Source organism: Haliotis cracherodii, unplaced genomic scaffold (assembly GCF_022045235.1).
Source record: "Haliotis cracherodii isolate W230 unplaced genomic scaffold, xgHalCrac1.p SCAF_1, whole genome shotgun sequence".
Taxonomy (NCBI): Eukaryota; Metazoa; Mollusca; class Gastropoda; order Lepetellida; family Haliotidae; genus Haliotis; species Haliotis cracherodii.
The window spans coordinates 80,980,340-80,996,526 of NW_027266264.1; positions in this window are offsets into that span (position 1 = coordinate 80,980,340).

The window sequence follows — 16,187 nt, forward strand, 5'->3', positions numbered from 1 at the left end:
ATTTGATCGCCACATGGTCATCATTTGATTATCACATGGTCATAATTTGATCGTCACATGGTCATCACTTGATCATCATTTGATCATCATTTGATCATCACATGATCACCATTTGATCATCACTGCAGTGTTCCATGCGCGGTTCAGCACAGGCTGCAGAGTAGTGGAGAATGAGATTAAAGGAATTTGCCATTGACAAAATCATAAAATTCAAAATGAATCCTGTATGTATAGTTTGAAAAGTCATGCTCTAAACACGAACATGCGATACAGTTGGGATTTTTTATTTAAAAAAATAACAATGTTATAAGAAAACTATTTTTGTGATAGTAACCGTGCTGGATAGAAAGGCACAGAAAACTGGGCATGTATATATAACAATTTTTTCTTCATTAATTTTATTGTTTATTTGTGTATGTAATTATATCGTTGTTAAAATGTGGAATATTGTACGAGGGTTCATGAAATGCTCTCAGTATGTTGCATATTGCATTTGTCTGTGATATACGCGTGTTGACTGGTGACTGGGGGGATTGTACATTTCACAACAGAGGTGGCGAAACAACATCACTGCAACTATATATAGGGATTCCTGACCGACACTAACGGGTTGACTACTCAGGTCACGTGGCATAGGTGATCAGGCGTTATCATAATGGCAACATAAGTAGGACATCAATACAAGAACAGTCAATTATGCTTTATTATCTTTTCAATTCTTCTCACTTTATATTTTATATTTCTTGTTTTGTAAAAAAAAACACGAATCTGACACTACTGAATTCCATCTAAAATAATTGAAGTCTTGTTCTTAACGCACACCTGAAAGAGTCGATTTGTCCCTTACACCATTTAAGACTGGGGACCGAATCTCCTTGTACTTGTTGTTGTCGTTGCGTTATGATGATGATTATGTTGTTGTATACGGATATTCCTTTAACTTAACGTACTTTGTCTGTCGGTCGGGTAAGGTATTGTAATTACACATGGACATATGGACATTTGGCCTCACGTTATGATGCCGTGTTCCAGCCTTTAGACTCGCCTCAAAGGATCTTAATTCGCTGTCTTGCATCGTTTGTGTTTGTGTGATGTTATGGTCTGGCATACAATGCCGGCATCAAAACGAGAATTTTCCTTTTCTTTGATGTTATGAAATGATTGTTGTATTGATTATGTTATTGTATGAAAGGTCACGTCAATATATTTACTTGTCTTGTTGTTTATGAAAGGTCAGGTGACTACATAATGTACTTTTCTATTTAATTTTTAGATACTTTGTGCCTGGAGTAACCTAACTGTATATGTATTGAAAAGTTTTGCATTGCAAACAAATGTCAATATTAGAATATTGCGAATCAATTGTTTATTCTATTGGAATTGATATGACCCCTGTTCGAGAAGCCTATTTATGCAAACAATGAATAACCTGTTCAGATTAACGAGGTTGAACTGTTCACTAAATATATATTAGTTTTGACAGCAGATTGTGTTGGACAGTGTATGCTGGTATAACACACACTGTGTAATGACAGCAGATTGTGTTGGACAGTGTATGCTGGTATAACACACACTGTGTAATGACAGCAGATTGTGTTGGACAGTGTATGCTGGTATAACAAACACTGTGTAATCGGGACATGTTTTCTGTTTGTTTAAATACCACCAGTACGCGTGAGGACTGTACTTTTTTGACCGTGATTGTAATACGAGCTGGGGCTCAAAACCACATCTGTCAACCATCCACAGTCGTTACATGCTCCTAATGGCTGGCTGAAGTAAATGTATATACACGATACACGAGAGTTATGTAAACGGGTCGCACCCGTACGGCGGGCAGACACATGTGTATGACTAGCAAGTGTGATTATTGCCAGTCCGGATTCAGAGGCGGGTTGAGGTGGGGCGACTTGAGTCAGCTGGATGCGAGCGTGCTCAACTCCACCCTCACGTCACTCACTCAAATCTGTGTGCCATATGGGTAAACTTGTGAAGTGTACCGGGTCGTATTTGAGGTATTGAATGTACATATTGGAATGAAATATAATTTATTTTTGGCAACAATATAAATAACTTGGCACATGAAATAATGTATTTGTTGAAACAAGACGTATAAGGCTGTGCTGTTTGTTCTGTGTTGTTGGTTGTAAATATCGCAGCCGTTTCTTGTAACACGAACAATGAATAAACATGTGAACACTCCCTATGCATTTCATTTTATATCGTCTTTTTGAAGAGTTTATTGATGTAATTATAAACATATGTATTATATATGTAATGTTGATTTGTGTATATTGTGAGACTTGTGTGCTCCAGCACGCACAACATGCCACGCTTATTCTCATACTACAGAATGCTCATGCGAGACTTATTCTCGTACTACGCTTATTCGCATACTACACTGATTCTCATACAACACTTATTCGCATACTACACTATGCTCATGCGAGACTTATTCTCATTCTACACTTATTCCCATACTACATTATGCTGAGACTACACTTATTCTCATACTACACTTGTTCTCATACCACACTTATTCCCATACTACGCTTATTCTCATACCACACTTATTCCCATACTACGCTTATTCTCATACCACATACATATACTACACTCAGTCGCATGCTACAATATGCTCTTGCGAGACTTATTCTCATACCACACTTATTCTCATGCTACAATTATTCTCATACTACACTTGTTCTCATACTACACTTGTTCTCATACTACACTTGTTCTCATACTACACTTGTTCTCATACTACACTCATTCCCATACTACAATATGTTCATTCGAGACTTTTTCTCATACTACACGTATTCCCATACTACACTTTTTCTCATACTGCACTCATTCATACTACTCTTATTTTCATACTACACTTATTACCACACTACACTTATTCCCATACTACACTTATTCTCATACTGCACATATTCTCATACCTTACTTAATCTCATACTGCACTCATTCATATACTACACTTATTCCCATACTACTTTTATTTTCATACTACACTTGTGTATATACTACACTTATTTTCATACTGCATTTATTCACATACTGCATTTATTCACATTCAACACTTCTTCATATATCTAGGGGCGATCGGGTAGTCTAGTGGTTAAAGCTGTCGCTCGTCACGCCGAAGACCCGGGTTCGATTCCCGACATGGGTACAATGTGTGAAGCCCATATCTGGTGTTCCCCGCCGTTAAATTGCTGGAATATTGCTAAAAGCGGCGTAAAACCATACTCGCTCACTCACTCACTCATATACCTCACTTATTCCCATACTACACTTATTCATATAATACACTTATTACCATGCTACACTTATTCATATACTACACTTATTCCCATACTACATTTTTTCACATACTACATTTATTCATATACTACACTTATTACCATACTATACTTATTCCCATTCTACACTTATTCATATACTGCACGTGTTCCCATACTACACTTATTCATATACTACACTTATTCCCATACTACACTTATTCTTATGCTACACTTATTACCATACTGCACTTATTCCCATACTTCACTTATTTCCATACTACATTTATTCCCATACTACACTTATTCATATGCTACACTTATTCCCATACTACACTTATTCTCATACTACACTTATTCATATACAACACTTATTCTCATACTACATTGTTTCAAGCAGAACTTCTTCTGATACTGGTGGAGTTGCGTCCCTTAGGCACGCCAGAAACCTATGATTGTGGATTCGAATCCTGGTTCGCCCCAATTGTGTTTTTAGGTCTGTCAGCACCATACCCGTGTTCCTGGATTCAACAAAGTGGTAAACGTCAGAGACCTGCTTCACTTCCGGTTAAGCCGTGATATAACTGGAATACTGTTGAAAGTGACGTTAAACCCAGCTCACAAACTCACTATTCTCAAACTACACTTATTCCCACACTACACATATTCCCATACTACACTTATTCCCATACTACAATATGCTTAAACTACACTTATTCTCATACTACGCTTATTCGCATACTACACTGATTCTCATACAACACTTATTCGCATACTACACTATGCTCATGCGAGACTTATTCTCATTCTACACTTATTCTCATTCTACATTATGCTGAGACTACACTTATTCTCAAACTACACTTATTCCCATACTACACTTATTCCCATACTACACTTATTCCCATACTACAATATGCTCGAACTACACTTATTCTCATACTACGCTTATTCCCTTACTACACTTATTCTAATACTACAATATGCTGAGACTACACTTATTCTCATAGTAATGCTTATTATTCTCCTCAGAAAAGACGTTCTTTGAAACAACAGGGCAAATTCTTGGACCAACTCATGGGATATGCAAATACATGTCAAGCACCTGATATAGCAAGCTAACCATTGACCTGAAAAAACAGGGTCCGCTTCCTGAAAGCTGTTGTAGCGTGAGGGCCACCGCACCCCTGTGATAATACTACCCATCTTTCCAATTGCATGGGTAGGTGAGTGAGTGAAATTTTCGCTGCTTTTAGCAATACTCCAGCACCTCCACGGTGGTGGATATACCATAATGGGCTTCACACATTTTATCCATTCATACATTGACATAGTGTGGAGTAAAGTGAAATATTGTTAAAAATCCAACGTTTAACTCAGTAATGTCATCTTCCCGAGGCAAAGGAGTTGACTGACTGTCAAAGTCCAGTGTAGACTGACATCTGGTCTCTGAAATGAACATATTTTACCGAAAAAAAACAGTTGCTAAATTACCTTAATAAAAATATAATAAAAAGGAGCCCAGAGACTGTCTTCGGTGATACTGCAGTAATCTAGACTTGCCAAACATTATAGACTTGCATGGGCTGTATTGGATATATTTGTATGTGCAGTGGTAACTGGAATTTACGGTCAGTTAATTCCCTTGCCTCGAGATGATGCAGTAATGCATGTGTGATGGCATGGGGGATTGACGTTTCACAATGTATAAGGCAGGGTGAGGATAAGATAGCCAAGTGATTAAAACGTCCACCCGTCGTCTAGATTCGACTCCCTTCAAATGATGACGTGCAAAACCCATAATTCTATTGTCCGTCGAGGTTTTGCTTGAATATTGAATTTCATATTCAATTACATGTAATAATTCACGTTAAGCCAACCGATGGAGTAGCCTAGTTGTTAAAGCGTACGCTTGTAACGCCGAAGGACCAGGTTCGATGCCAACATGGGTACAACAAATATGTGACAGCTCATATTAGTATGAACCAATGGCTACTTCGTACACCAAGTCCTTGGTGACCCATTTGGCTTACTTCACCAACACAAAAAATAATGTTTAATAACATTATCCAGAAAGAATTGCTTGCAAAGCCTACGTGCCTAAAAAATGTTGGTTCCAAATGTTTATTACAAAAATATATATGAGAAAGAAAGTCCTTACATAAATCGCAACGGTTAAGTTAACGTTCAAATTGGCGTTAGTGCATGAAAGTGGTTTTTATTCGTTTTTAGAATTTGACAAGTTGTAATTTATTTTTCACTACAGCTTTTCAGCACTGTATCGCTTCAAAAAAAGCGGCTAGTGATTCTCACGTTGAGAGACGTCAGTAAATCAACAACCTCTCCTGGCCGTCCTTAATAGAGTAAGTTCCCATAAAGCAGGGATCTTTATTGCCGAGGTGTCGGTTCTGGAAGGTATCTAGCGTCAAACATTGCCCGACTGCGACTGAAACGCTTGAAGTACACATTTTGAAAAGTGAATGAATGAGTGAGTTGGGTTTAACGCCGCTTTAAACAATATTCCAGTTATATCAAGGCATGTCAGCTTAATGTGGGAGGAAAGCCCGAAGGGCAGCAGGTCTCAGCCATATCTTCTGTGTGTCCCATTGAAGTAATCGTTTAAACAATTTTCGCATTTGAGCGTGAGTGAGTGAGTTAATGAGCGTTCACGCCATGTCAGCAATCTCTACTGGCTGTGTGGTTCGTAAGCACGGGTAAAACTATTCTCCGGGTGTCTAAAGTTAAAGATATTGTATCGTAGCAAAACGGGGTACATATTGTAGTAAATCGCAATGTAAATTTCACATAGGGAAAGTGTTATATTTAATTTCTGGTGGGTTGAAATGAAAAGACGTTTTGGATTATCTGCCCTTGGGCGGAGGTGCAGGTTGGAGAGAACAAAAATGGCGGTAAGAAAACGACGTCTGCGTTTAGTTTCTATGGTTTCAAGAAATAGTTCACAAGAAAAAATTATAGAAGACAGGTCCAACAACGCAACAATACCACGAGAACACGTATTAACAGTACCGGATATGTTAACGAATACTGTTTTTATAAGAATAAATATTAAAGGCGACTAAGCTTGTCGTAAGTGGCGACTAACGGATCGGGTGGTGAGGCTCGCTGACTTGGTTGATGCATGTTATCGATCCCAATTGCATGGATCGATGCTCATGATATTAATCACTGGATTGTCTGGTCCAGATTCGATTATTTACAGACCGCCGTCATATAGCTGGAAAATCCTGAGTGCGGCGTTAAACAACCAACCAACCATAATCCCTTGCTGACGGCAGTGCGTGAGATCGTCTAGAAGATCCGTGTATGCACGTTTGAACAAAATGCAGCTATTCTAAATAAGCTCTGTATTTCTATCAGGGCGTAAACATTTGTGACGTCACTACGTCATGAATTCTTGACAAGAGAGAAAATGTGCGAAAACAACAGAAGGTCAGCAGTAAAGAGAGCGGGCCATGGTACATATATATCTACTGGTATAATATAATGTACAGAGCGCCACTTAACGTCATGACATATGCACATGAACAAAGGATGCCTCTGTGCTCAAGGAGTGTACACGTATATTTAAGCTACATGATAGATGGGAGTAGGGTGTAAATAGTCAGGGATAATATTGCACATTGTTTATATTTCAAGGGTGTATGATAGTTGGTTGGTTGGTTGGTTTGTTGTTTAACGCCGCACTCAGCAATATTCCAGCTATACGACGGCGGTCTGTAAATAATCGAGTCGGGACCAGACAATCCAGTGATTAATATCATGATCATCAACCCACGCAATTTGGATTGATGACATGCATCAACCAAGTCAGCGAGCCTGACCACCCGATGCCGTTAGTCGCCTTTTACGGCAAGCGTGGGTTGCTGAAGACCTGTTCTATCCCGGAATCTTCACGGGTCGGTGTATGATGGTAAAAAGGCTTCAATTTCATTATGTTAACCCAAATTTCGGATTCCTGCAGATTAGGATGCTAATATGAGTCTGAGAATAAGGAGAAATAAAACATTAAACATCCCCCAGCTCCACAGACAAACATGGCGCAACCAGAATGATAAGCGTCACTTGGCGACACATCAGCTGATCATCAGGAGGAAATTAAGTGCAAGAAAGAATCACTGTCATTTATAGAGTCTGTTATTACCATGTCAAGTGCAGTCCAACCCTGTGTTGCCAGTCGTACCTCGTTTGTTTTACTTACTTGCGTAGGACTTCAGCAACCCATGTTTGGCCTAAAAGGCGTCTATGCTTGTCGTAAGAAGAGATCGGGTGGTCAGTCTCGCTGACTTGGTTGATGCATGTAATCGTTTACCCAATTACGTGGATCGATGCTCATGACGTCAATCACTGGACTGCCTGGTCCAGACTCTGTTATTTACAGACCGCCGTCATGTAGCTGTAATATTGCTGAATTCAACAAACAACAAACAAACAAACAAAACAAAATACTTGATTGCTGTGGTTTTGTTGCTGCGATCGCTTCTTCGAACCGGAAGCTGATCCACACCATCAAGAGGATAGGCCAAAGCGTATGTATGTACACGTGATTCATTTTATGTTGGAAGAAATTAAGGATGCTCTTGACGAAACTGACGAAGCAGTAAGTGATTGATGTTAAGTACTTCAGTACCATCGGGGTGGCCTTGCGAGACACTGGTTGACAATGAAACACAATCCACGTGGTCTGGATACCATGGCACACAATCAGCCAGGTCCTGCATTTCCACGGGTGTGGGATAGTTGGGAACAGTGATTCCCCTCCTGAATTTCCACATTGCATACTGTCTTACCGTGATGGTATATGTGATACTACTGCCATTATTAATATATTCACCGACAAAAGATATATCATACATGTTGGTAAATATATGAAGAATTACTCATATTCAAGAGATATTAGATGCACAAACGAACATACTGTTATGTTGTGTGAACCGACGCTCATAAAAGCATCACATGTGACATGCGCCACTCTGAGGCGTGTGATCAGTTTCCGGTCGAACAGACGTAGGGGTTACCGTGGCGGTTCTCGGTCGGACGGAATGTCGAATTTGACATGTCTGTAACATGAGGCCCGACCGATTTGCATGGCATGAAATTATACCTTATACATAACGTAGGGCGGTAGTTGTAGCTGCACACGTTGTAATTACGCCGCATTTGCAAAGATGGATTTCACCTGTACGTAGCGACTAGACAGAAACATGTCTGCAGGCTAGCCACTATACGAGTGAGTATGGTTTTACGCCGCTTTTAGCAATATTCCAGCAATGTCACGGCTGGGGACACCAGAAATGGGCTTCACACATCCACTATACGAAGGACAGTCAGCGTCGACAGAACGTCATGTTGTTGCAGAGTTTCACCTTAACGCCTGATGAAGTTCTTTTACGTTTTACTTTACATCATTAAAATATATGAATCGACTTAATACCTTAATAAAACATAGGAGGTCGGCAGTAAAGAGAGTTTCAGTGAAGGGACCATCTGGCCATGGTACATATACAGCTGCTGATATAATACATTTATATGGCGCAACTAAACGTCATGACATATTTCAAGGGTGTTTGATAGTAAAAAGGTTTCAATTTCATTATTTTAACCTTAATCTTCGGATTCCTGTGCATTAGGCTGCTGCTATCCCTAGTCTGAGACTATTGAGAACTAAAACAATAAACTCTACAGACAAACATGGCGCTACCAGAATGGTAAACGTCACTTGGTGACACAGCTGATCATCAGGGAGAATGCGACTTTGCCTGTCGTAAGACGTGACTACCGGGATCGGGTGGTCAGGTGTACACACACACACACACACACACACACACACACACACACTCAGTGTCCACCCGGAATGCGGAATATCCGGGGTTCGATCCCCGGCCGCTTCTTACCAAAAGACGTTAAAAGATGGTACTTGTTGTAACCCTGCCTGGCTCTCGGCATTAAGGGGCAAAAACAAGGACTGGTCGGCTCGGAGTCGGTATACTGTGTCTGAGTGTAGTATTCATGTTAAACTGCGGCATGGTATCACAGTGAGCTAGCACTATAAATCGGCATCAGTCCGGACTAGTACAAGCAGCCACACAAACACACACACGTACATGCACGTCGCTATATAAGTGCAATAATCTTTTACGCGACGTTAAACCCCATTTCACCTCACCTCATATACAAACATATACATACATATACATATACATATAGCGGGAATATTGCCGAGTCCGGCGTAAAACAACAACTCAACCAACCAGCATACATACATACACTCTTCAAAAAAAGAAACCCACAGGTAGTATGTAGTTCACTGAACCTGACTACACAAAAAATCCGGTATATGAATTGCATATATGTTATTGGTGGCCTGATATTCGATAAACGGTGCGTCAAAACGCAGCCATTGTCGATTTGCAATGTCTTAAACGGCATTGTTTTCACACTTGTTCAAAAATGTCATGGAGGAAAACAGTAAAGCAAAATGCACGTGCAAGTTATGGCATTCGTAACTCGTGGTAGTGGCTATAAAAAGGCCAACATAAGCCAATAATGTCATTCAATTGTCAACATTTTTCAGTGTTCGAAAATGCGGAGACTCAGCGCTGCCGATCGGAAAATTGCCATAGGACGTATCCAAAGAGGGAAATCGTCTTTGGGACCGATACACACAGTTCAATTCCACTACAGACTGTCCCAGGACCGGCCGACCAAGAGTTACCATCCCTGCACAGGATCGCTACATTCGACTGTTCCACCTACGTCATCGCAATCCACAGCTACAGAGACCGCAGGACGCATCCCTGGTTTGAGGAGGATATCGGACTTGACTGTCAGGAACCATCTTCGCGAGGCTGGAATCCGACCCAGAAGACCAGTTATCGTCCCTGTTTTGCAACAGATTCATCGACAGCGAAGCTTGCGTTGGTGCCATACCTAAAAGCTTTGAAATTTGAGAAAATGGAGATGAGTGTGGTTTAGCGATAAATCACGAATTCTTATTCACTGGCGAGATGGAAGACAACGCGTTTATCGTCGTCGAAATGAGCGCTTTGCCCCACATTGTGTACGTGAATTCGACAATTTCGGTGGCGGTAGTGCCATGGTGTGGGGGCCATATCCCACACCACGAGATCTGACAACAACCTCACCTTCTTCCATCCTTGACCGCCAAAGGGAGCTGTTTCAACAGGACAACGCTCCATCGCACACGGCTCGTGTCACGGTAGACTACCTTCATAATGCCAACATCAACGTTATGCCCTGGCCGTCGAGATCTCCAGATATGAAGCCAATCTAATACCTCTGGAATAAACTCGATTGACGTGTACGTCAACGTCAGAACATGCCACAGACACTCCCACAACTGCCCAACGCGTTACATGCAGAATGGCGTAGAATTCCGCAGTACAGAATTCGTACACTTATCCAGTCAGTGCCGAGGAGATGCAGAGCCGTGATTGCTGCCCGGGGCGGTCACGCAAGATACTGAGTTCAGCGCCACCTTGTGGCCTCATGTGACATGACAATGAACAGTTTTTAATGCCTTTGTACAACGACAACATGTGACTATCGTGCTTCAAAATTTCATATTTTTATCTATGATATTAAATTAAATATATCGACTTTATTAGGTACAATAAATTTAGTAAAAATCTACCTGTGCGTTTCCTTTTTTTGGATGGTGTACATAATTTGTCATCTTATCAATTTTGTAAAGATGTTTTATCTATATTCTTCAATGTAATGTGTATTAATTAAATGTCTAAAAAATGAAAATATTTCTCACACTGGACCACATGTTCCAATGCCTGAAACATACATTCAAAATGACTACCATCTCCAATGGCAACACAGTCGGACATGCCCAGTGGGCTTAAACGCTTCTATGCGTACAACCCTCCGACTGACCCTGATTGGGCGTTAAGTCACAGTCATAAACAACCTTCCTTGTTTTTTATACATTTGTTATTCAAACTCTACGTATCATCAGTATGATCTGAGGACATATATCATACATCATTCTAGTCATATTGAGATAACAAAGTATTCACATTATACCCGGAGCTAATACAGCATACACTGCACTTTGTCAATGGGGAAGCTACTATCGCCCTCTGTTATCGTCTCAGTGATTTACGCGGCCATCAAAACAGTATAAATGCCAAATGATGTGTATTACGAAACAATTAAATAGAAATCATTGTGGATACAAGTGCATGACAGAGATTAAACAGGGTTGTGTCAACTCTTATCACTGTCGTATGTCGCTGTACATTTTCTCGGGGACTCGAATTTCGTATACGGGTCACTGGCTCTCACTAATCATCGCGCGATCAACTCGAGATGTCAACGAGATCGGGGTACGACCCACGGCGGCAATTGTGACCGGAATGCCACTGGGTGTATCCCCTCCTAGCTTTTACCCTGGGAATTAACTCCTGTCATTTTTTCCGCCGGTCGCTCTCCTACAAATCCCGTTTCTACTTACAGGTTCTGCTTCAGCGGTTCCAAAGTTTGAAAAGTTTCTACTTAAAGATTTCTTGTGAAAGGCCTTAGTGATGTCTTTCTCTGTAAATGGCTTCTATCTTATAGTCCTTTCCAAATGTGCTCTTAAATACCTCCATCAAAGCAGTCGTGTATGAAAGGACTTGCTGAACACACAAACATAGTCAGTCTTGCTTACAAACAAGCTCATTACGGTAAATTAAAAAGGTAAGACTGCTTTATTACGGAGTCAGAGCGGTGTGTGCGTTAAAGATAGAGATTCTATTGAAAGGATGTACAGCAGATTCAAAATGGTTTGAGAGCGTTGTGAAAAACGCTCCATGACAATAAGTCGTGAAATGATAGGTCTCATCACCGGTTGCTGTACATAAACACCACCTGTCACAGACACTTTGAAGGTAAAGGGGTAACCATTAACCCTCTCGTAAAAAGTAATCGTATCTTACCTAGATATATCCAGTCACCCACACACGTTTGTTCATTCCGGTGTCTAACAATAACACAAGTAGCCACTGCTAGGTATAACGAAAGTTCTTTACTACTAATGTGTCAAAACTGTAAACTTCTCAATTCCGGCAAAATCGAAATCGGTAATATCGAATTACTCATAATATGGAATCACATTCCGACCCCGAGTTGTGGTAATGCACACTGCGCATGTACGTATCCCCTAGACGTCGTGGAATCTGGAACTGTATACAATGAAACCCCGCTAATCCGAACAGGAATATTCCAAGTGAATTTGTACGGATTAAAGAATTTCCCGATTTCCCATTAATTAACAGTTATTGTCCGTAAGACAGGATTCCGGAAGACGGAGGTCCGAGGTTTGACTGTATTGTTTCATTCTATTTTAGTTTCCGGAGTTGTCCGTCCTATGCAATCCACTTATCACCCTTCCCTAACCCATTTTGGAATTTTTAAATTAAATTGCTTCATGAGTATACACGCCATTTAATTCGTATGTCTCGCAGATGATCCATCAAGGCAGACCTGTCCATGTGCCGCGGAACCGGTTTCCGTTACGAGATCACGACATACGAATTTGAATTGCAATATGTCGAAATATGAAACCCTTTCTCGTCTATTTTATGTTATTTTATACACTGCTGGAGTTACCGGTGTTTATCAGGTATCAGAAAAAACAACTTCTCATGTAGTTACTATTTTGTAAGACATGACGCATCACCTACATATACTTCCTCATATAATCTTTTAGCGTGTATCCAATGTACTAGAGTCGCCTTGCACTTGAAACAGGTGTGTACACCATCACAACCAGGCGCAGAACATTTTACTCATCCGGACGAAACTATCCAGCTTTTGTCACATTTATCACTATACTGAATCGGCATGGTACTAAAGTTCATTTAAAATCAGTGAACCAAAGATAAAAACTAGTTTTATAGAAAATTTTAATAACTACCCAAATAGATGTTTAACGTATCGTGGGTATATGTTTTCGATTTTCCAGTGTTCTCAAGCTGAGAACGAGAATCGTTCCCAGACCTGGCAACTAGGTGAAAACAGCAGACCTTCCCATGTCTATTGTGTCTCGGCAATAGCATAGTCTTTGATTTCCTTTGTGGAACTGACAGCACTATTTCCCCGGCGTATTTACACGGTGCATGCAAGCGCGTCTCAATTCAGACACGGGGACAACCGTCTTACGGTTGATTTTTTATCAGCTTAGCCTCCCATGATAACTCAATTAATAACACCGCAATACAAGTTCCTGTTCACCTCTGTCGGGAGAGGAATGTATTTATACAGGAGTAAATCAGGAGCACAAGGCTATACATGGCGGCCCAGCAGGGGGCTGTTGGGACATGGGCCGCGAACACGCATGCGTTTTGGCGATTTGTCCGGACAGAATAACAAAGACGAGAACGGGTAACCCGAAAACCTAAACTGTACTCTTCTAATTCCAGTTTATTTACTGTACTCATACAACCTATACTAATCACAGATATGTTGAGTTAAATATTTAAGTAAGGCTAAGGTTTTATTTTCAATACTTATTTTTGGAGTTTATGTCCTTAACTGGAACCTCTTTCTGTTTGTGGGTTCGAATCCTGGTTCGCCCCGATTATGTTTCTAGGTTTGTCAGCACCATAACCGTGGTCGTGGGTTTCACCGAAGTGGTCTGAGACCTGCATCACTTCGGGCTTTCCTCCCACATTAAGCTGACACGCCGTGATATGACTGGAATACTGTTAAAAGCGGCGTTAAACCCAACTCACTCACTCACTTTCTGCTTGTCTGCGTTGTCTTCTTCATGTTATTTACCTCGATAGAATCTATCTGTCTTGTATGAATATAAAGTCATATTTTCAGTAATTGCAACGTCTCTTCACCTTGTGGTGAGGTGAGGTGAAATGGTGTTTAACGTCGCGTCCAAGATTATTGCACTTATATGGCGACGTGCATGTACGTGTGTGTGTTTGTGTGGCTGCTTGTACTAGTCCGGACTGATGCCGATTTATAGTGCTAGCTCACTGAGATACCATGCCGCAGTTTAACATGAGTACCCCACTCAGACACAGTATACTGACTCCGAGCCGACCAGTCCTTGTTTTCGCTCCTTAATGCCGAGCGCCAGACAGGGTAATAACAAGTACCATCTTTTAACGTCTTTTGGTATGACGCGGTCGGGGATCGAACCCCGGACCTTCCGCTCTCCGGGCGGACACTCTACCACTAGACCACGGAGGCGGTCTCTTCACCATGTGGTTGTGGTAGATAGATAAACTGGCCAGCGTTTTACTACTATTCCACACAGATAACGAATCCCACGAATCGCCACGATTTGTAAATTTTAGCATTCGTGGAATTTTCAAATATTCTGGTTCAATTCGGGACGCTCTACGATCTAGTTACGATACAGGTACGATAGAGTTACGAATATTCGTGGGATTCGGTTTGATTCGCATGAATATTCCAAGAAACTATTACGAATACTGCACGAAAGTTAGGAATCAGTTACGAATCAATTAAGAATACGCCGAATGCATGTACGAATCAGGTTCGAATAAAAATGAATTCGTGACTATTCTTGACAATTTTGGGGTTTTTCCCTCAAGATAGCTTCGGCGTGTATTCGTCGGATTCGTGACAGATTCGTAGCCGATTCGTCGTAAAGCCACGAATTCACGAATTCACGAATCTCCGAATGAGTTAAGAATACCTACGAATGCCTACGAATCGATTACGATTCAGTTACGATGCCTAAGAATGCATTACGAATTTGTTACGAATTAACTACGATATATTTTAATCGGGAGTTCGTGGCGAAAACTTTGAACAGCTAAAAAAAAATTACACGAATTCCTGATAGCTCAAGAATTGTAAGAACTAACTACGAATATATGCGAATCAGTTAAGAATTTCACGAACTGTTAACGATTCAACTACGAATCCTAAAATTTCTCAATTCGTAGGATTCGTGGTCTGTGTGGAATAGTAGCATAGGTTCCGGCTGTTTTCCCATACGGACACATTTTGTTAAGCCAGTGTTGATTCCCCGACCTCGAACGCAATTCCGTCAAGTTTGTTTTTTTCTTAACGCCGCAATATTCCAGCTATATGTCTGGACGAGACAATCCAGTGATTGATAGCATGAGTATCGATCCACGCAAATGGGATACGATGACATCCATCAACCAGTGAGCCTGACCACCCGATCCCGTTAGACGCCTCTTAAGACATGTAGGTGTTGCTGAAGACCTATTCTGACCCGGATCTCAGTATGTCAAGAGCGGCTTATTACTGTGTGTTGAATTATGCTGGGTCTTGTTCATTTCTTATTAACACTTATATCCACTTAAAGCTCAAAACCAATGAACGCAACGGACAAATATATGTTCTTGAAACACAGCCGTGTGCAATGTCTCTTAAACGTACAACGTGCAGCCTAGACAGTTTGGGCAATGTTGACGCGAAAATGATGTTGGGAAACTGCCATTCCTTGTGCCTATCTATTAAACAAGCCTTTGTATGGATCCCCTACCCCGTGCCGGGTAATAACATACCATGGAACAAACAGCAATATTCTCTAAACACACGACAGACGTTTACAAACATTCCCCATAATTACTATAATAATACACAACATCGCACCATTCTTCATACCTTTCACAAACCCATTTGAAATAAGCGAGTGTTTGCTGCGTCTCTTGGTTATCTAATAGTCGACGTCTTTGTCAACAACAGTCCCACGGGCGGATAAAGACCACTATGATTCGCTTATTGCTATTTAATTTGTAAAAAACTCATTCAATAATTTGTATGCACGGTTCTACCCGTATATTTCGTGTGTGGCAACCAGATTTATATACCCCAGATGGTCGTGACATTTCTCTCAAAGGAAATGATAAA